The sequence below is a fragment of the Opisthorchis viverrini genome (assembly GCF_000715545.1).
Source record: "Opisthorchis viverrini unplaced genomic scaffold opera_v5_590, whole genome shotgun sequence".
In the NCBI taxonomy this organism is placed as follows: Eukaryota; Metazoa; Platyhelminthes; class Trematoda; order Opisthorchiida; family Opisthorchiidae; genus Opisthorchis; species Opisthorchis viverrini.
In genome coordinates, this window is record NW_008752248.1 from 23,547 (window position 1) to 44,680 (window position 21,134).

Consider the following 21,134-nt stretch of genomic DNA (forward strand, 5'->3'; position numbering starts at 1 on the left):
CTTACTATTGGTAAGTTCTTCGCCTACGCCAAATCTCGGTCAAAACTGTAACTCAGTCACTTGAACTGACAAAGGTTTAGCGCCAAAAGTGAGAATCCACACAGCATTAAATTAATCGATTGTTTTTTAAACCCATCTAAAGCGGAGTTATGAAAATCACTCTTCTATTGTCGTTCCGAATCAACGAAAGACAATGATTGGTTCAAAACCCTACTCAAGTCTTCTAAACTGGTGTATAATTAAATCCTGTACAATGGAACACCACACGCACCCGGTCTGAGAGATATGAATACAGGATATATAACTTAGTTTTCCATGCTATGAAACGATGTGAATTAACCACAGCAGGCCTTTTGACTGAGCATACGGCGTGTTTCATTGACACGAAGAAGAACCCCAGAAGCGCCAAGAATATTTGCACTGAATCGCCCCGCTTATGAAGCCGTTTTAAAGCACATATTCGAATAATTGCATGGAAAATCTGATTTGGTCTAGGAATCATCACAACCTCAGTTACCTTGCATGACCCTGAGGGAATGAAAACAGCGGCCAATAGAAGGTGATGGTCTCACGTTTCATATAGCGCTCAAATTAGACGTCTTTCGGGTCCACCGAGCAGACGAAACGCACTATAAACAAGACGTATCGAAGTCGCACTCGTACAGCCAGTCACAGTTAGACCAAAATCACCTTGGCTCGCATAAAACTGGTCTAATAAAACCCCTAATACACTGTTTCAAAGTAAGCCCACAGTCATTTGGCACACCCAATGCGCAAACGTTTATATTTCAGTTTAGTTTTGCAGTTTAGTTCAGTTTTGGAACTTGTGACCTGGAATAACTTTGGTGCGAAACCAGGCTATATGGTGAATTGCTTTGGCCCTCCACGAGTAGCTTCATGTAATTTCATTCCCATTACCAATGTGTTGAGGATAAATCCCCGTGGTTGAGTACGATACTGTCTGTTTTGAATGGACTGGGTATCTACCATTGTGGGAAAGTCAGCTTTGGTTGGGCATTCCAAGCGCGGTCACTGAATTTGCACATGCGTTTCACCAGAAGGCTGAATCAATTTCTAACTTATCCGCCAATATTTCGCGAACGCACATGACCGCAAGCACTGAATGCACCTGCATTCCTCTCCAAGGTCTGTTATTTTCAAGGAACATTTTGCGCCCTTCACAATTCAGGTCCACCGCAAACGCACATCCATCATCTCCAAGAAGCCCTATTTTGGGTTTCAGTCCCCCATTTCGCTAAACCATTATTCCGATCCCGGTATCCAGCATCGGCGCCTTCGTCCGCTTAAACTGTTATTTTTTCCATTCAGCAGAATGTTCACACAAGAGTGTTTGAGCCATATTAGAACATTTCTGGAAACTACAACTTCCGTTATTTCATGATACGGCAACACAGAACCCATAGCTGGTACTCTTCCAGACCAGTCGATGCAAAGTAGCCGGTTCGAGCTGTCATATACCCGGATAACTGACTACAAGCGCATCACGTTCACTGCTATGTACTTATGTGGCAAACAAGACTGAGAGTAGTGAATAAATAAGCCTCGAAGAATTTTCTGCTAAAGAGCAGTTCTACCTATCAACATGTTAAACCAAAAACAAGAAACCTATCCGTAGATGTATTTGAAGAGGTGTTCTCTCCAACCGGACATTTTTGCCGGAAGAATAAAATCGATTGATATCGCTCAGCACATCGTCACTGATGCACCACTGGCAGGTGGTGCAAACGCGGGTCCAGCAGGTGCCACTCCGAGTTGTGGAAGTGAAATTGTTGTACTAGAGAGTCTAAAGAACAGTGACAATCTTGCGTTGAAGAATTTGTGTTGACGAAGTGGCTAAAAGTCAGGCAACAGATTTATGCTTGTAGTTTGTGTTTTATTTACAGTTGGCCACCAACGTCATCACTTAAGTGTCGTTGAAATAAACTCACTTCGGACTAGTAACACTAGACTTTCATTCAGAAACGCCTTAGTTCAGAACTTACAAACCCACCTGCAGCGTGACGCTGGGTGGTTAGCGTCACGTTCAAAGTAAGCTAGAAGACATGAAGACAGTACACAGCACGCTCATTTGTGCACCTATTTGGTTTTAAACGCGACTCGGATATCGTGCCAACTGAAGAATGTGGAAACTTTTGTGCAACAAATTTACTCAAAGAGCAACGTCATCAACGAATTGTTCCGCTAGGATTAGGATGTCTTCCCTAAAACCTAGTGGTATGCAAATGAGCGCATTTCGCAAAATTCGTAAAATTACGGTTCATGCAGAACGCAACGCTGATCGGAACCCAAGCACTGGGCCCACACGATGAACGAAAATGGGGAGGCGAACTGGTCATGGGCCAGTTGAAGCATTTCAAGCAAATTCGGGATTGACATTCTCCTAGAAAAATGGTAATAAATTGTCGAAACAAACTCTTTTGCAAACTAATTTGGTTTAGCGAGCGACTCACGGGAGGCCTAGCTGAATCTCTCGTTTATGATATTCCCAGTCTACTGAATGCGCTGCACCAGGCCACTTTATGCTTCAGTCACTACGATATTCGAGATATCGCAATACATGTATATTACTCATAAGGTTTCTGAAAATTGATTGTTCCTAATTGGGAAGGATTCGAAGAGAATTTACGCAAGACATGCTTCAAAGCTGATCGTGAGACCTGGAGTGCTGCCAGGATGCGACTTCCCGTAGTTTAACTGAGGTGTCAGGCGGCACTATTAAAGCTAAATCTGACTGTGGAACGTCAGAATGAGAGTGGAATGGAATGTTATGCTTCAACGTTTCGGTCGCCTTCAGCAACTTCATTGAAGTATTTCTACAATCAATTGATGAAAAAATTGATTGTAGAGATTCTTGGAAAAGGTTGCCTACGGTCACCGAAGAGTTGACTTATCCCACCTTATTCCATAATCTTCCACCGGGTGGACATTAGCCCATGATGTATGAAGCCTAGCCAGATTGCTTTACCATTCATGTTTTACAAGAACATCCGTAATAATTTGTGCTTGAAAAGCTGCACATCAAGATTTCACTGGAGGGCAGTAGATTTCATTATATTTATACGTTACTTTGAATCGAAATTCTGCTACATTCTTCAACCATTTACCTCCAACTTACAGTGTCCCCTTGACGAGTTAATCCGTCCGTGGTTCGTGGATAAGGCATTCAACGAACCTGATGCAGTATTGCCTTATTGAATCCTCGATTCTCGTAAATTTTTGGTGAATATTCGGTCTAACCAAAACGATTCATAATTTTGCAGCCTTTGGATTGTCGTTTGATGCGTTTAGCTCCTTACAGCCAACCTTCAAATCCATCGTCTTTTGTTTTCTCACTCTCCTGGGAATTTTCTTCTTACCACAAGTGTGTGTTTCCAATCTTTGGTTTTATGTCTCCCCCAGACTATGGGGAGATCTCGCTCTGAGTGTTGAGTGCAGATAAAATGAGTCCACTTACTTGGGACCGTTTTGCTCGAAAGCTGCATTGGCGCAGAGTGATAAACCCGCACCTCATAAAATGTTGAGATGAACCCAAAAGCAAGCAAACCTCATGGTGCAAGCAGTTGGATAAATAAACGGAGGTTTGGTAAATTCAGGAACGATCTTCAAATTTATTTAGACTTCAACTGAATGATTGATACGTGTGACGTTATCCAACTGCCAGTGAAGTGAGGATGGATTCTACGAGACACGTAGTCATCTAAAACTGATAGTTAGATGCGGTGTGCCAAAGAATAGCACTCAATAAGTAAGACCGCACGAGTGGTTGATGTTTGATGTATAGTGGAGAAACACATTCTGTCCAACTGGTCTATTGTCTAGGACATTCGTCCCGAAAATGCGACTATAAAACCAATAGACAATGAGCGATAATCGCATAAAGTTAGTCATTTTTGTAGATACACGTCTGATACATTCATCACCACAGCAAGCGTTCCTTTTAGGGTTTTCTACTCACCGAAATGTTATTCTATCGAAGTTTCCTAACAAATGGGATCCAGGAATATTTCTTTGATAGCAACAATACTACTATTATCTGTAATATATAGTATCTGTACCAACCATTGTGTGTGTTCTAATACACTTGTATAACCTGTATATCATTGGTCACTAGGTGCTGCACATTTATGTAACGCAGTCCTTGTAATATGGTGTTCATCGAGGCAGAAGGCGACTCATATGATCCTGAGCTCATTCCTCGAGTTTCAACAAAATACGTTGAAAAAAGCTTTCGGATACGATTCGCTCCGTTGTACGCGAACAGTCGTATCGAACGAGTGGATCCAGTGAACTCAAGAGCTCTGCTTGAAGATGCTTTGACAATCTAAGGGTGAGAGCACCTGTGAACGTCCCACGAATAGAAAACTGAATGGATCAAATTCAGATCCGGTGAGATTCATATCAAATTTCCGTTAATTTTACCAACTTTCTCTCAGGGACCGGAAGTGTCTCAGTGATCATCATTTGAACACGATCATTTGAACAGAACTTCACCATCTGTTTTTATTCTGTACTCTACTGATGCGCCACCAATTATGCAACTAGCACATCAGATGTGTTCGACTTGTTAACATATAAAACCCATATTCAATTGCCTGGAAACATCACAAACAAGAGATTTAGCTGGGTCTTTCGAAAAACCAAATTAGTTTGAAAATGAGTGTATTTCGCTAAGTTCGTGCAATTTGATTTCAAGTAGAACATAAAGTTGACGGAAACTCGGGGACTGCGCCTAACTGATGAGACCCAACGAGAACGAAACGGGTCATGGGCTGTCGATGAATTTTCAGCAACATTCTGAGTAGTGCATTACAAACGAAACTCACCAAATTTCACCCTAATTCTCTTTTTGCGTGCTGCTGCAGGTGGGTCGTTTATATTCCTATACATGAACGTTGCATCCATCGGCATTCTTCATTGGATAGAATTTAACTTCCCGATGCAGTCTATACCAGCCCCCGAACGGAAAGCCGGCAACCTATTATTTATATAAAAATTTGCATCAAACGTTTTTTATGACATCTGTTTGGAGCAGCAACACTTTGGAATGTAGTGAAAATGCTTGAAATTATTCAGCCCCCAAATTGACCGATTGGGGAATATACGACATAACTTACTGCACCGTATATGTTCATCTCTCAGGTTATAGATAGAATTTGGCGTTAATAGCTCCTACCGTGACACATGTACCTTAATCGCTTCTTCAATAATGCAGCCACAAAGTGACTGACGTGAGCTAGTGTCATGTGATTAACAATAAAATATGTATGGGGACTTTCAGTTTGTTTGGAACAGTGGTTACCTGATTCCACAGTTAACCTGGGCAATAATTCTTTTAGCATTTTTTACGTCAAACAATCTGTAACCATACTTCCCCACGACAATTGAGTGACCTACTTCCAATCGGATGGCTGACTGCGTGGAAAAGATAGAACCGGAAAAACACTGGTCTTGTAACGTCCCAAGCCTCAACAGCGCAGGCCTAAGACAAGAAAGTCTATCCGGTTCATCTGGTGGGTTGAACTGATTGATGGAACATCAAAATTATCAGTCACAAAGTGACGAACTTGAATTTGGACGCCAATTAAATACAGGTAGTCAGCACTCATACACAAAACCAAGTGTGTCTCTTGAGTGACTGAACGCAGGAACAGTGACATTTCATTTCTGAACAGCTTACTATCAGCTTCTCAGTAGTTAGAATCTTACGCTTTTCCTTCTCCGCCTGAAGATGAAACTCCTCCATTCGAGGGACATTGAGATTTTCGTAAACACTCTTTGCTTGGTGGTTTCCCAACACATAGTTCGGTGGTACGCCAACCGTGGAAACTGATCTTTCATATTCTAAATTACGCCTCTCCACAGTGCTGGAGTGTGTTTTTGGGGTTCAAGGATCGGGTAATACACAAACATTTACGGTTTGCGATACACTGAGGACCATTAGATTCTAGCGTTTGAAGGCCCCATTCTCGAAATGATCTCCAGCGTTGTGCGTTCAGCTCTTTTTGTTAGAAGGGTGAATCATTTTAAAAGAGTGTGTAGTATTCTGACGCGGATATTTCCGATAATGAGATGACATGAATGTAAGTTTCAGAAGAGCTTGATAAACAATCGGTAGTTTTTATTTGGGCTACTGATTGTTTATCACCGATTGTTTATAAAGCTCTTCTGGAACGATGACTTCTTAATCGGTTCTAGACCTTTTCCAATTGAATGAATATAAGTTCTTTCCAGCGCCTGTCTGAACCACACACGTTCCTATAGCATGGTATGCTAGTTCAGAGCCGCTTGTGATTAAACTAGGTCAGTAAAATAGGTTGTGCTTTACGCTGCAAGTGTCAAAGTCTACCCTATCAGTCTTACTACAGGTGGATGTGAGCAGCCTGTTTGTAATCCCTTCCAGAGCCTGCAAGAGTGTGGTTGATAGAACCATTCACTTGCATTTTTTAATGAATCGGAAATGTGTTGGGTGACTCTTGTGTTGCATTTTTTTTACGGTGCGATTATCCGAAAGAAAAATATAAATAATCCGGTGGGATCACCTGGAAACTCGGTAAAGGATATACCATTGGGCGCCAAAATTAGTGTCCAGACCGCGTTAAATTTTCAATATTACGTGTAAACCATGATAGTTCATTATGCAGGAAAATGCGGACGCTGGGGGTTGCGTGTCAAGAAGGCAAGATAATGAACTCAGGATGTAATTGGTGGCTCATATGGTGCAACTTGGTAGGGTACATTCATATCGTCAAGAAAATAAGAGATTCAACGAATCGACTGGTTTGCTTGATGACTTTTTTCCTTTCAACCCCGTAGCTCACGAAACTTATGAAGCTCAGAAAAAGGGAACAATGAAATACAGTGATATGAGTAGTACTGCATTTATTTTCCAACAATTTTTTGATGCAGATTGAATGTCTCAGGGCTGGCACAAAATTTATTTTGAACTAAGGCCGATTAGATGGTGATCTGGTTAGCTGCATAGGGACAGGTCACAGACAGATATTCCAAACATCTCCAAAGCTTCTGAAAATTTGCTCGATATCAGAATGTTAAAAGTGAGATGCTTGGCCATTTCTACCGCCTCGGCCATCAGTCTCCGTGACTTGAACCGTAGACTTATCGCTCTATAAATCCGCTTCAAAAGAAAGTCGATTCTCAAACAAAATATCAGATTCCACGTAACAAGTAAGCCGTCATCGGGAAGTTCCACACCAACCGTACTCCAAACTAATACAAGAAAAAACCAAGTGTGACTCAACTAAACCTCTCGTTTATGGTATTCTTCGAATATCGTGCCAACTAAAACATGAGGCAGCCTGTGTGCAACACATTTATTCGGAGAATATCATGAACGAGATTTTCAGTTGAGTCTCTCGTGAAAACGAAATTAATTTGCAAATGAGTGTATTTCACGAAAACAGTCTAATTTTAGATCAAGCAGAATATAAGGTTGATGGAAACTCGGGGACTGCACCTACCTGATAAGCCCCAAGAAGGGCGAAACCGGTCGTGGGCTGTCGAGGGGAATTCAGCAACCTTGTGAGTAGTTTCCTTTATGAAAAACCCTGGAACAACCTCAACATCATATCATGATTCCTTCATCCAAAGCAAGGCTGAATTATGGATTCGTTTCAGCTTTACTTAGGGTACCTTCGCTAAGGTTGTTTTTTCTAGTTACCATAAAACGGAGACGACTTTCACAGAAACGAAAGCAGCACTGAATAGAATGTTCTAGTACCTTTCATAAAACTTTCTCCCTATTATCAGCTCAAAAGCTCAGCAAACGCTTTTTACCTAGACGGTTTAAAAATTCATCAGGAATAAGCTTCAGTTCATTTTCTCTATTTGTTCGAACTGTTTGGCGGTAGTTTCCCGTTCAGTCAAACTGACAAACTTATAGGATATTCTACACCCGTGTAGCAGTTCATTCCTTTTCATAAAAGACAGTCCATCAGCTACACCGCGAAGACATCAGCGTCAACAAATGTAGGTAGCGTGGCTAGGCTCGTGCAATCCTGTGGTTAGGAGAAGGCCGTTTGCTATATGTAGAAATTTCTAGCAGAAATGGCCACTTCACATGGGCTGTTGAAGTCTTACACGAAATGTTAACGCAGCACCTACATCTTCGATGGTTATGACGTGATTCCACGCGGGTTTGTCGAGTGAGTAATACGGTTTAATGAACAGCTGTATGGTGCGGAGCACAGAAAAAAATCATGAGGTTCTAAAATTTGTTGAGACAAACACACACCAGAAGGAAACACGAGCCCACAGGATCTCATATCAGAAAGATGAAGGAACTGTCTGAGTAAACAGATGACGCGATACATATTGTATGCTTCAATCAAGTAATACAGACAGATGCACCACCCGGTCACAAATTTGGCACCAAGCGAAACGACAACCATCATACGAATTGAAGTTGCAAGATTGAACAACGTACTTTGAAGTCACCTAATGTAGTTCGAGGATTACAGTCCAAGTAAAATCACTTGAGTACGGTCATATTCAGCAGCTGATCCATGGTTATTCTGATGTGCATTGACGACGTGGTAGTGGATGCATGGGCGTTGTATCTCCGAAATTCAGTGAACAGTTGCCAAGCATGCACACTAATCATTGGCTTTAAAATGAACCAACGTGTTCCTCAGTGCTTCAAATTTTGATGCGACCAACCGAAATTATTGCACCAAGACTTGATAAAAGCTGTTTTTGGAAAGAGCATATTGGAAGGCAAATAATGCTAACGGCATTTTGATAAAAGCTGTTTTTGGAAAGAGCATATTGGAAGGCAAATAATGCTACTTTGACGGCATTTTGAACTGCTCTGGCTACTTTTTCTGCCTCAAATTTTATTTTTGTCAACAGGAAAAGGCCGTAAGGAAAGAACAGCATTTTCTTGTAAATAAAATCCGTGAATAGCCTTTCTTGTCCTGTCCCAACAAAAGCTGCGACTTCGGCTACGTACTTATAAACGAAGGGGAAAAAAACCTCTTAATTTACATGACATTCAGTGATTCCAAAGGAAAATGAAACTAGCTGGAAAAAGGAAGACTGTTGAGCTGAGGAAATTATTAAACCAGTTTATGAAAATCAACTGCAAGGCAACTCAGTTTACGTATATTTTCCTGATCTTGATAGCATCCATAATGACACTGGGATCAGCAGTGGTCTGGCTTCTTCAGATGACGGTTAATTGAAGAACCCGCATTCTATGTTCTGACAACAATAACAAGTGGGTTATTCGAGAGTTCACTTTCATTTTAAGTTTTGATTTATGCTTTCTGATCCCCCCTATTGTACGACACGGTTGTTACGTGGAGTAAATGCGACATTTCTGTACCTCGTTTGTCTGCAGATAACGTAGTGCGCCTGCAGGTACGCCGAAGAGAAAGCAACTGTTGGCTCTTTTGTCAATTACTCACGCTTCCAGATGAACCGTATGGAGGGCAACTATTCAGAGTGGGACCTTTTGGCTAGGACATTGAAAAATTGTCAACGGCAGTAGAACTAGCCGGAGTAAATTCTGGACTAACGGGGGCAGCAACCGCAGGGAAAAGTATGAAATCGAAGGAACGTCAGTTTGGTCGTAAATCCTGTTTGTGGGGAGGCTGAACACAGCCACATAAGACAGGTTTAGACCTCATGAAACGGAACCCACTTTCTGAGCTTTTTCCGCAGTGCAGTCATTAGAGGCCACCGGAGGACCTGCATCTGGGCTTGTAGAATAACGTCCAGCGTTCTCTGGCGACGAGTCATAAGCGTGGAAGAAGAGCATATGCAACGGAGAGGCCAGTAGTAGCCTGTTCTTGCTTATTGGATTTGTCGAATGCAGAGATTCAATATGGCAAATATGGCAAGAGGTCCCAGTGATGCTCGATGGCTTATAAAAGCAGACATATCCTTGCAATCTGGAACAATTCCAGTCAACGTTCTTTTAGTTTCTTGTCAAGTGCGCTCCAAACTAGAGTGTTGTTATCGGTGTGTTTTTAGAAGTTTCAAAATTCCAGGTCAGCAGTTTTCTGTGCTGCTTTTGTGCAAATTTTCATTGTCTGTGTTCAGGTGAGATGTTGGCGTACCTCTGTTGCCATGCTCAGAAAAGCGTCTAGTGCGCCTCTGATAGCCCACATCCCAGGGATACACCACACCTACCCTAAACCAGGATTCCTACATCGCTGCACCCCAAATTTAGGAAATCTAAAACTTTGAGGAGATCACACAGGTTATTGGAACCTCGTCTGTTGATTCGGTAATACACTGTTGGGGTTTCTTCGTGGCCAATAGATAGTAGCTTTTGAATTTTATCCTCAGCTTTTCACACAATCCGAAATCTCTCAGGACAGTCTCTCGCGGAGAGTCAAAATGCTCAAGAAGGATATGGTTAAGGTTGATGGTTTATTGTTTTAGTAGACTAACCTCCCAGTGCTACTGCCGTTTCCGAGTTCACAATATGCCCAGATGCATTAAAGATACGTCCGTCATCGTACCCATAGTCCATTTACCCCAAGATTTCGTTGTTCAGGTGACGGTGAACAGGGTAGATTATTCCGCATTTGAACAAAGAGGATTCTTGTACTGAATCATGAACTGCAACCCAGCTGGTGGAATTTTTATTTTAACTTGTTACTGCAGCCAACCGCAAGTTAACCACAACTTAAAGTGATGGTGTGTTGGACTACAATGATGACCAAACTGTTTTGTAATTTAATGGAAGAAGCAGCGTCAGCTGAACTTCGTTTGACGGTTGACGACCACAGACTTACCAGATTAGTTCTAGCAAACGGCCAAACGTCAGCAACTATATACTTGAACGTAACCTGTCGACAATAGATTTATAACTGCACAGTCAACGCTCGAATTCGCTTTACCACAGAACAGACTTTCATTTCTCGAACCCCTCAAGGGTTAGTCTAGTTTATTATGGTTCTAGAAAAATTGTAAAACGCTTTCGGTTTTACATTCTCGTTCTTCGGGGCAGACTGATACAGATGAAAGTATCCCAACAGAACGGCTGTGCTCATCAAAGCCTGGGACAATATCAAGCCATTTATCAGACCATGAGCAAACCTGAGCATAAAATTCGCTGGATGCAAAGAGTTCACCAGAATCTTCCACCAGCACGTTGAGCAGCACTTCTTGGTGGACCCGAAGTAAAATCATATAAAGGTACTTTCACTTTAGGCTTGAGAACGGCCGTGAAGAACAGTGTAAAGGACGATAAGGAACAAACATATGGGTAATGCGCGATGTATTAAATCTAATGGCGAAGAAAACGGTTGTGCCGTAGGTGTCACCAATCAAGCGAGAAATTTTAAACGGGCTCGCAGGTGGACTGGAACTTTTTTCGCCGAGTGGATTATATATCGGACAGAACAAATGTGTGGGATATACCTTTTTATTTTGAAGCAAACAGCACAATAGCAATCCAGTTTAAGTAAATTAGAGACTTAAAAATGTAATGATAGAAATTAAGTATGGTTCATGATGTGTAAATAAATACGGTTACTGGTTATCAAAATAGTTGGAATAGGAATACAAAAGAAGAACCACGGGGGGTAAGAAGGAGACACGGCCTGGTAAAGTTTTCAACCCGGTACCGGGCATTGAGTTGCAGTTAGAACTGGTACAACACGCAACAACATCTGCACTAGTTCCGCTTGCCTTGTACGATGGTTCACAATTCTGGGGAGATGTTTTGCAGGCCGCATTAACATTAGTGGCTTTCCCACTTTCCGTCAATTTAAACTGGATCTGAAATTAATGTGCACAAAGTTGTTAGGACAATTGAAGTCTAGGTAGTGAATCAGTGAGCAATATATACTTGTAGATACATATAAGTTCGCCCAGTACTTCGTAGAAATGTGCAGAAAATATATATTGTGCAGTAAGTCTCTCTTACACCATTATGCGGATGGAGTATAGTAACAACAGACAGGGCCAAAAGTAAAAGATTTATCGAAATTTAGGTGTGACATATCACGGGAGAATTTCTATCCCTATTAACCCCTCAGGCCCAAAAGTGTGTCATGGCGAAACAAGCTTGAAGGAAATCCTAGTGTGCAGTTACCTGGCATGCTTGGCAAGTCTTCCCAGAGACTTTTGTGCCTTCCTTGATTGGAAGTGAACAGTTTTGGCATTCGTAGCATGTAAAAGGGTCCCCGATAACTCCTGAAAGGATTATTATTGAAAATTGTTAGGATCAGGTATTTGTTGGCATCATGCAAGTTACTAAACTTTGCTTGTTGGTATGATGCAAGTTACTAAACTTTGCTCGAACTGACTTGAAGCCACGCAGATCACTATTAAAAAAGCCGGTAGAATCATTGAGAATTCCTGGGGGTGATTATAGCACACTGCGGCCTTGCCAATGAGGCTGTACTCTTATATGGTTTCCAGGTGTTAAAGGTAACCAATCAAAGTCAAATTTTGTTCCCCATGCGTAGGTCTGCGCACCAGAGTGGTGCCCGCCCACGTGATGCACACATGGGTTCCGGTGCACAAATATGTTATTTTGATGAGTAATGATGACAGGTGTGTATATATTAGATTAACGGTTAGGTTAATGATTTTATTTGTCATACAAGGGAATAATAACCGTACATTTTTTAACATCTAAAACTGGAGGCAGGGAACTAACTTTGGTAACCCCCGTGGATGAATCACTGACCTGCGCAACACAACCGGCCTAAGACCACTTTAATGTATTCCACGAAAGTTATTGGCATCGAACTTTTATAAGCTTTCCACAGTGTTTTGTGGGTCGCTATAGAAAAACTAAAAGGAAAACCTTCTAAAAAGGATCACCTTTGCACCCCTATGTTTCGGCGATTTCACCCGATTACTACAATACGGGATACATCTTTGTTACACACCACTTTGTAACATGAATCTTTCGGGCATTTATTTTGTATTGTTTGTTTGCAAAAACACAAGTTAAAAGAAAACTGAGACTAATATCACGTGCGGATCGTGGAGTTTGCCAGCCAATTATTATGTGATTCGCTCTACTTTGTGTAGGCGGCTTGATCGTAAAGGTCACAAAAATTGGCCAAAGCTGAGACGGAGAATAAATGCAACAATGAGCACCAAAAAGAGAATAAAAGCGAGAGGATGAGGGAAAAGCACACCGGCCTCGTTTAAAACAAAAAGATCCCTGAAAATATGTATGTAGTCTCTAAGACGGACAGAGTTGCCAGCCCAGTCTACTTCCCGATTAATGAAGCATCTTTCAGAGGAAACAAAGTAAAACGAACGAAACGAGTCAGTTGTATCCTTTATCTGGCAGTTTACTCGAGTGTAATTAGACTGACACATGTAGGCCTTATTATTCTATTGTGATGCGGTAAAATTTGGGACAGGAGCGCTCTTTGATGCTTAAACGTACTTGAGCGCTGGGGGGTTATGTTCGATTTGATTGGTTGAGGCTTCTTAGCAAGTCTGGCATCATTACACATGACTGCATCTCTTTTGGTATGGGTCATACTTATCAGTAATTCATTATCATCAGTGTCCTTATCATGAGTAAGATCATCAAATTCCGTGTGAATATTAGGGGTCTGCACCATTGGCGTCGTTGTCGTTTTTCGCATGATCAAGATCATTTAGGTCATCTCCGTCAAACTGACCATCTTTATTACACAAACTGGTCATCGGGGTATCAGAGTCACAACCAAGTTTGGATCAACATCACTACCTTTGTGGTCATCAGTTTGTCAGTGAAGTCACCATAAACACCGCTATTCCCATCACTATTACAGTCATCCTCTCCGTACTAGCCGCCCTCATCAGTGTTAATATCCAGCGATAAAATTTGTAAAACAGGCTAATCACCGTCATGATCTCGGTTGGATTGCTGATTTTCGGCTTCAACTTGAACACGCGGCATTCATTTTATGTAATTTGAGAGTAAAAGAGCTTTAGATGGTTTACGAAGCACCATTTGACATGAACAAACATTTGGACTTAAATACCCTTTATTCCAAAATACCGGTAGTTGAGGAAAGCGTTTTAGCATTTGCTTTTGCCGGTTTACTGTAAATTCTCTTAAAATGTGTCCATGTAAAATAAAATTCAGTTGTACTATCGGGCATGAAAGCAGTGTTGTACTCCGGGTTTGTCCTTTTAGGTAACCCGAAGCTTAAACTCTGACTTCAGTTGGTCCCACACAAAGAAGACAGCCGTGCGCCCACCAGGGTGATTGCCTCGAGTTCTCCGGTCATTTAGACTTCGGGTGAAAGGCAGGCTTGAGGCAGCAGTTCATAATAACTGTCTGTTTGGACAACTTTCTGTTACCCGTATATAATGTCTCGGTTTAGTAAAAGTTTGTGGTGTGACCACGCCACCAATCATATCTTTATTTATTAGCATCCAACTATGCATGTCTTGTCATCTATACACTAGGAGATCCGAAAGTGGAGTTCTCGTCTCGCTGAATGAGATCTTTGACAAATGAGGACTCATGCAAGGTTTACGCGCTTCAGACTACGTAGATAAGACTCATTCACAAAATCAGGATGGGTGAATAGGCTTACTTGAAGTATGACTGAGGGCAGTATCAGTATCATGGGCAGTATCAGTAGGATCTTTCAGCGACCTTCATCAGAATGTCCAACCAAGTCAGAAGTAGAGCATGACAGAATAGTCTCTGCAATCGAGGGTTTTATGGCTAATCCGTCATTTGCATCATTGTTATATAATGCACCGTTAAAACGGCAGGGGAGGATCTCGCAAATGTTTGTGGAGGTTGAAAAAATACAAGAGCGAAGACGTTATTCTCTATCACTCAAATGTAATTTACTCTGTAGTTAGAAAATAGCGTGACGCAGGCTCCTTTCAACTATGGGTGTAATAATTTGTTGGAATATTAATAGCTCGGTTGTTAGTACAAAAAATGAACGCGAGTTCATTGAGACGTGGCACTGATAGAGCGGTAAACAGATACAATGAGCTCGATCCTGTATAGCAACCTCTGAGGAGAAAAGAAATCCAAAACCATAAGACACCGAGCCGAACAAGGATCCAAAGAATGAATCAATAGAACTACAAACTACTAAAATAGGAGGTACACCGTCAACCAATAAAACAGACGAGAAGATGACCACGACGCACTAACCATCACAAATGAACCTACCAGAACAGAAAATATTGGACGGAAATTTTAGCCCGCAAGAATTGCAAACCACAACACATTATGATCGCATCGTCCAAAATTCAAGTACGACGATTATCAATAGCCAGTCAGGTTACATTGGAAATGCCGACCTTTGTAAACTGAATAAACGCAGGCACGAAGAGAGGCACAACCCACCGTTAGCGCACTGAGGATGTCTCCATGAATGGCGACGAAACGTTTGCAAATCGATTGCCAAGCTCGGCGAACAGATCAGCAGCCACTTGATTAAGTACCGACAGGTACAAAAAACCATTTATCCTCTTGGCCCCTTGTTGATGACATTTTTGTGGGCAAACTGGAGCTTGGTCGATTGAATAAGGAAAATTAGACGCACGCACTTTTATCGGTAGTAACAAGCCGTTCCGAAATGGATGCTCTCCTGACCAACTTCAACCAAGCACATCCTGCTATTCAGTTCACTTTTAAAATTGAAAGTGACAACGCTGTCCACTACTTGAACGTTAAGTTAGTCAGACTTTTCACGGGTTCACTTCAGAGTTCTGTCTACAAAAAGCCCACATGGACCGGACAGTACACAGACTTCCTGAGTTTTGTGCGACCGAGGCGGAAACAAACCCTGATTCAAACTTTAACGAACCGAGCAAAACGTATTTGCTCTGCTAATAAACTGGACTCCGAACTACGGCACACTGCTAACGTGCCTTAAGCCAGTCGTTACCCGGAGAGATTTATAACCAAGAATATGTCTGACCGCCCTGTCCATCCGTCCGACAAAAAACCCCGAACAGCCTGATGGTGAGGGAAATTGAAAAAATAAATGGTTTTGATTATGTGCGGTAGTTAGCAATCTCGGCTACTTCTTTTTGTCACCCCAAAATTTGTGTGACTGTGGACGAGAGTAACATTTGAGCTAGTCCAGTTAAGCTGAACTGGAAGCAAGTCCATTTTATCTCTGTATCACGACCGTTGGAAAGAGGCCAATATACATGAGTTTACGTACGAAGGCGAGCTGATGGCGGACATAGTCAATTGCCGCTGTTTTAATCCCTACAAAGCACGGTTCTGCTGGAACTTTGCGGTTTTGGTCTACAACAATCCCTTGCTCAACTCAGACCTCAAAGACAAGATGGTAGTCCTCACCCAGAATTGGGTTGTTTGTTTTTTCTCCTGCTGTTGTTCAGCGGAGTATGTTGGGCCCACGACGCGGCAACTTCCTAAGAGAATACGCGAGCATCTCTCTTACCGGAATTCTGTTAACCTCAACAGTCCAACCAGGAGCTCAATTGCGTTCCATTAAATTGACACTGGACACGTAGTCATGCCCAATAAGTCATTTCAAGTTATTTACCGTGTGCGAAATAAACCGCCAGTATCTATTCAGCGGCGTTGCTTGACTTCAGACAAGGCAGTCTCTATAAGTCTGCAAAGCCCAGTACTGTGCTGTCAAAGACGTTTCGTACAAACACAGGCTGCCTTGGTCGTGTGGCACGAATCAACCGGCCAAGCCACTCAACAGCTCTCTTGACTGTCTCACAGATGCCACATGGGGGCGCAGAAAACCAATCGTTCGTGTGTCCACGCAATAAACCGCCAGTATCTATTCAGCGGCGTTGCTTGACTTCAGACAAGGCAGTCTCTATAAGTCTGCAAAGCCCAGTACTGTGCTGTCAAAGACGTTTCGTACAAACACAGGCTGCCTTGGTCGTGTGGCACGAATCAACCGGCCAAGCCACTCAACAGCTCTCTTGACTGTCTCACAGATGCCACATGGGGGCGCAGAAAACCAATCGTTCGTGTGTCCACGCTTTGCATTTCCCTAACCAATCTTCGCAGCGTATTTCATTTTTTGCTCTCATTTCAACCATTAGATATGTACTGAGCTAATAATGAGATCCAAAAAAACATTATTGTTCGTCAGTTTGTTATTTTTCAAACCATGGGAATATTTAAGTAATTAGACAATGTGGCTGTCCTGTTCAGTAATTCGGAACATATCCAAAATAAGACCAAACTTGTCTACAAACTGGAAGAAAATAAGCGGGTTTATGTCTATTGTTAGGCGTGCCAAGAAGTTGAGATGATCTCCTTTTTTGAATATTCCGAAATAAGCAACCGCCATTAGTTTTTGCATTGAAGTTTGCTGAACGGTCATATCGGAATGATTAGTTCCTTATATTCTGGCAAGTTTAGATTTTTTACCCTGTGAGAAAAGGCCTGAGAACATCAGAAAAGAGAGAATCAGCTGTGTTCCAGGTGAGTCTCTCGAAAAAACAAAATTAGTTTGCAAATGAGTGCATATTCGATGTTTAAACATTTGGTTCACTGATACACTATGGTCATCAACTACGTTCTCTCTAACCAGACTTCATTAAGCAAAAACAGCTGAAGTCATGGTGAGTACAAAGTTGCTACAAACTGTAGGGACGCGTGGAATATTAAAAATGTAACGAACAATCCATTTGCTTGGACAACACACTGGTTGAGATCAAGGTTTGGTTAACGGTCACAGTTCAGTCAAGATGAATAGAATGGCAACAGTCGCTTTTTGTTGTAGGGTACTTTGATCGAGAGTGTGAGGAAAGCTTGTTTTGTACCCGATTTAGTTATGTTTACCTACAATCTTATGCTATAAATAGAGAAGTAAGTACTCTTCAGTGACCGGCATCATGGCTGTTGAACTAAGCATGTGACTTTGATAATTTTAGCTCATTATGCCAGGAATGAATGCCTAGGAAATTTGAGAAGATGGGATCACATGCTAGAAAAAAAGATACATTTGCCTTCGTGGACACACAGATCAAATTATTCAATGTTCCTTGCGTAGGCAAGCTGTGCGTGTGCCAAAGCCTACCACTAAGAATGAAGTTGTCGACATTGCACAGATCAATGTTGTTACTCAAGCTTCCATTGCCAAACAGCATCAACATTTCAAAACTTAGAATAACAAAAAGTAAAGCGGTGGTTGAGAGAGGTGACCGGATGCTGGCCTATCGCAGGTATTTTGAGGTGCCTGCATTTCCAAGAAAGAAAGAAGGAGACAACACGAAAGTCGTTGACAACGATCAGCCAATATTTCTTGCAAAATCTCCTGCCAAGCGCGTTTGGGGGTGACAACCAAACTCATTATAACGTTTCACACTTTTCTGCCAATTTATACGTTGTCCATCTCGCGGAGGCACAGAGAACAGCACCGCTCTCGGGAGGCAGTTTTTCGGCAAGCATAGCGCAAGTCCAAGCCAGCGCAGTCAATCGTGATGGGTTGTTTCTAATTACCACGTTGCCAATCCGTTGGTGACATTCTACACCAGCGACTCTTCTAAAAACCTGAAGACGCCCCACATTATCTCCCACAGGGACCACGTCTCGCACCCATACAACAACTTAGCCCTCACTGTAACCTCGTACACGGGGCCGTTGAGATCGAGTGGAATGATATCATGATAAATTCATGAAAGGTATGCTAAAATGTAAAATCAACAGAACACAACAATTCCTAGTATCAAAAAATGTTTCGTTTCTTTCGCAATGTGTATTGCTGGATAAACTTCATAGTGAAAATTTTGCTTAATACACCCGGATGGAAAATATGAAAAATACTATAAAGCGTTCCAAAAGGTTTGCAAAGATCATTGATTCTACCGGAGTTCGATAACGTAGGCAGGGGAAGGGTTGAGCACGATGTTTGCCGAAGTAGGCATAACCCATCATGAAGCTAACATTCCAAAAAGCGAGTATTTGGGCTTGGGTGTCTACATGAACAGTTATGAAATTATACTTTCATGTCTCCAGGCGGGTTTGCATTACTGTAGGAGTGGATGCATTAAGTTAACAAAGTCGCCTTGTCTGACGGTAGTTACAGCAAAATTTTGGTTGATTTATGCCACAAAACACGCTTCTTTCTAATCCAGAAAACACAAAAAAGCGTCCACCCTGGTATTCATTTCGTCGCTGACAGCACACGTTTTTAAATGAACCAAGATACTCAGTTTGGGCATATCTCCTTTGACTAATTTCCACAAATAGGACGTTTTGCAGATGAAATTGGTGAGTATGCCAAATGTTTGAAGATCAAGGGTTCGTGCCTTATCAAAGCCATTACCATATTGTTCAGTTCTAGAATTCAACCGATAAGGAAGTGTTTCATTTAGAGCTAGAATGTTACGATTAGCGCCGTGATATTGAAAAATAGTTTGGCCAGTGTGGGACAAAGATACTCTTGAACAGCATTAGAGGTGAAAGATCTGATTGGGAGTTTCAGGTTGGAAGGATTTATCACTTATGTTATGAGGTTCTCCCCAAAACATTTCCGGTTAGACTGCACGCAATGTTACGGCAAGAAAAGCCCTGGGAGTAGTAGGTTACGCATGAAGCGACAGCATAGTTGGCATTATATTTACAAGCCAATATATTCACGTCAGCACCAGTGAATTGTATCCTAGCAACTGATGAAAAGCAGTGAGAATCATCAAAATTGCAGGGCGTTTGTTGAACTAACGATTTTTCCAGTTTCACCAAATGTGAATGGTGCACCTCAGTGGGGTTACTATCTTGCCATACGCAGCAAACTTGATTTCAGTTAACGTTTTGATGCCCCGGCCTTTCAGATGATGCACTTCTCAGCAGATTAATTCTTTATTAGAAAAGCAGCTCGCGATAGGAGATTCCACCCCGCTGCGTAGGGGTGTTTTTCTTTCCACAACCAGCTTTTTTCTGCACAGAATCTGCTCGCACATCGCTGTTGCATATCTCAATTTGTTTCAACAGTTGGTTGGTGTCAGGTTACAAACGAAAGCAGAATTAAACTTGCGTCATAAGAGTTCTATGTACAGTATACGTGATCGTGTAGTAAATGATTCATCTATTTGCTCAGGCAAACACGACTCTCTTGAAATAAGACCCCCATTTCTAAAAATAGTTGTAGGTCTGTTCTTGAATAACCCGGTTGAACTTTATATATCATCTAGTGGATTGAATGCACGCTTCCAATCACTTATCGATTCAAATTAATCTGCTGCATAGACGTTGCATTTTCAAAACCCTACAGAATTACCTCAATTTTTAAATGTTATTACCGTCCTACAAGATTAGGAAGTTCTGTAAATAAGCAACAAATGATTAAAGGCAGCCGTTGCATGAATTTGCACCAGAATTACTCTTGGCACTGCTATTTCAGTAACGTGTGGCTATATGTTCATAGACTAAGTAAAAATCTTTCACTGCCACAGAGCGGACTGAACTCGAGATGGCATTTGGAAGCTAGTGTTCATCCCGTGGAATCCCAGCATGTTTATACAGCGATTGTTTCAGACGCATGAATTGATATTTTTCTTGCGCAATTATTCATTTCCTACACCCTATCTCAGAAGCAGCCGCTGGTCTGCGTAGTGGAGGTAGAAGAATTCGCTGAAATTTGTTTTGGACGAACGAATATATCAAACTTTATGGCCAACAAAAACCAGAGGGCATCATTATGCTTGCAGTTCATTCCTGATAGTCTTCAGCCAAAAGGCCAGCGTTTAGTGGCAATTTTAGAATATCTGCGGCCAGTGATTATCGAGGGCCAGCTGTTTAGTTACCTGAACATGCGCCATTTGAACAGACTTGCTATCACTGACATTCCATTGGTTTCAATGCTTTGTTTCAGCAAACGTTTACGACATTACTGGACGTTAAATAAGGTACCTGGCGATTCTTCTCCTGAAACGAGTGTGTTTGGTAATGTCGGCAAACAGGGTTCTAGCTTCCGTTTCGGGGTTCACTTTGGACTGCAAATTTGGATGGCATTTTTATCTGGGTGTTACAAACGTGCACAATTTAGTCTTTATTTGGACGGAACAATAAATCACTTTGATATGAGGTTCCGATTGTTTCCCAGACGTAGAGAGTCATCTTCCGTGTGCTTTCCGGGATGATACGCACACTACTTTTGGGGATTATGCGCTGGATATTTCTCATATAGACATGAATAACAAATCTGTGT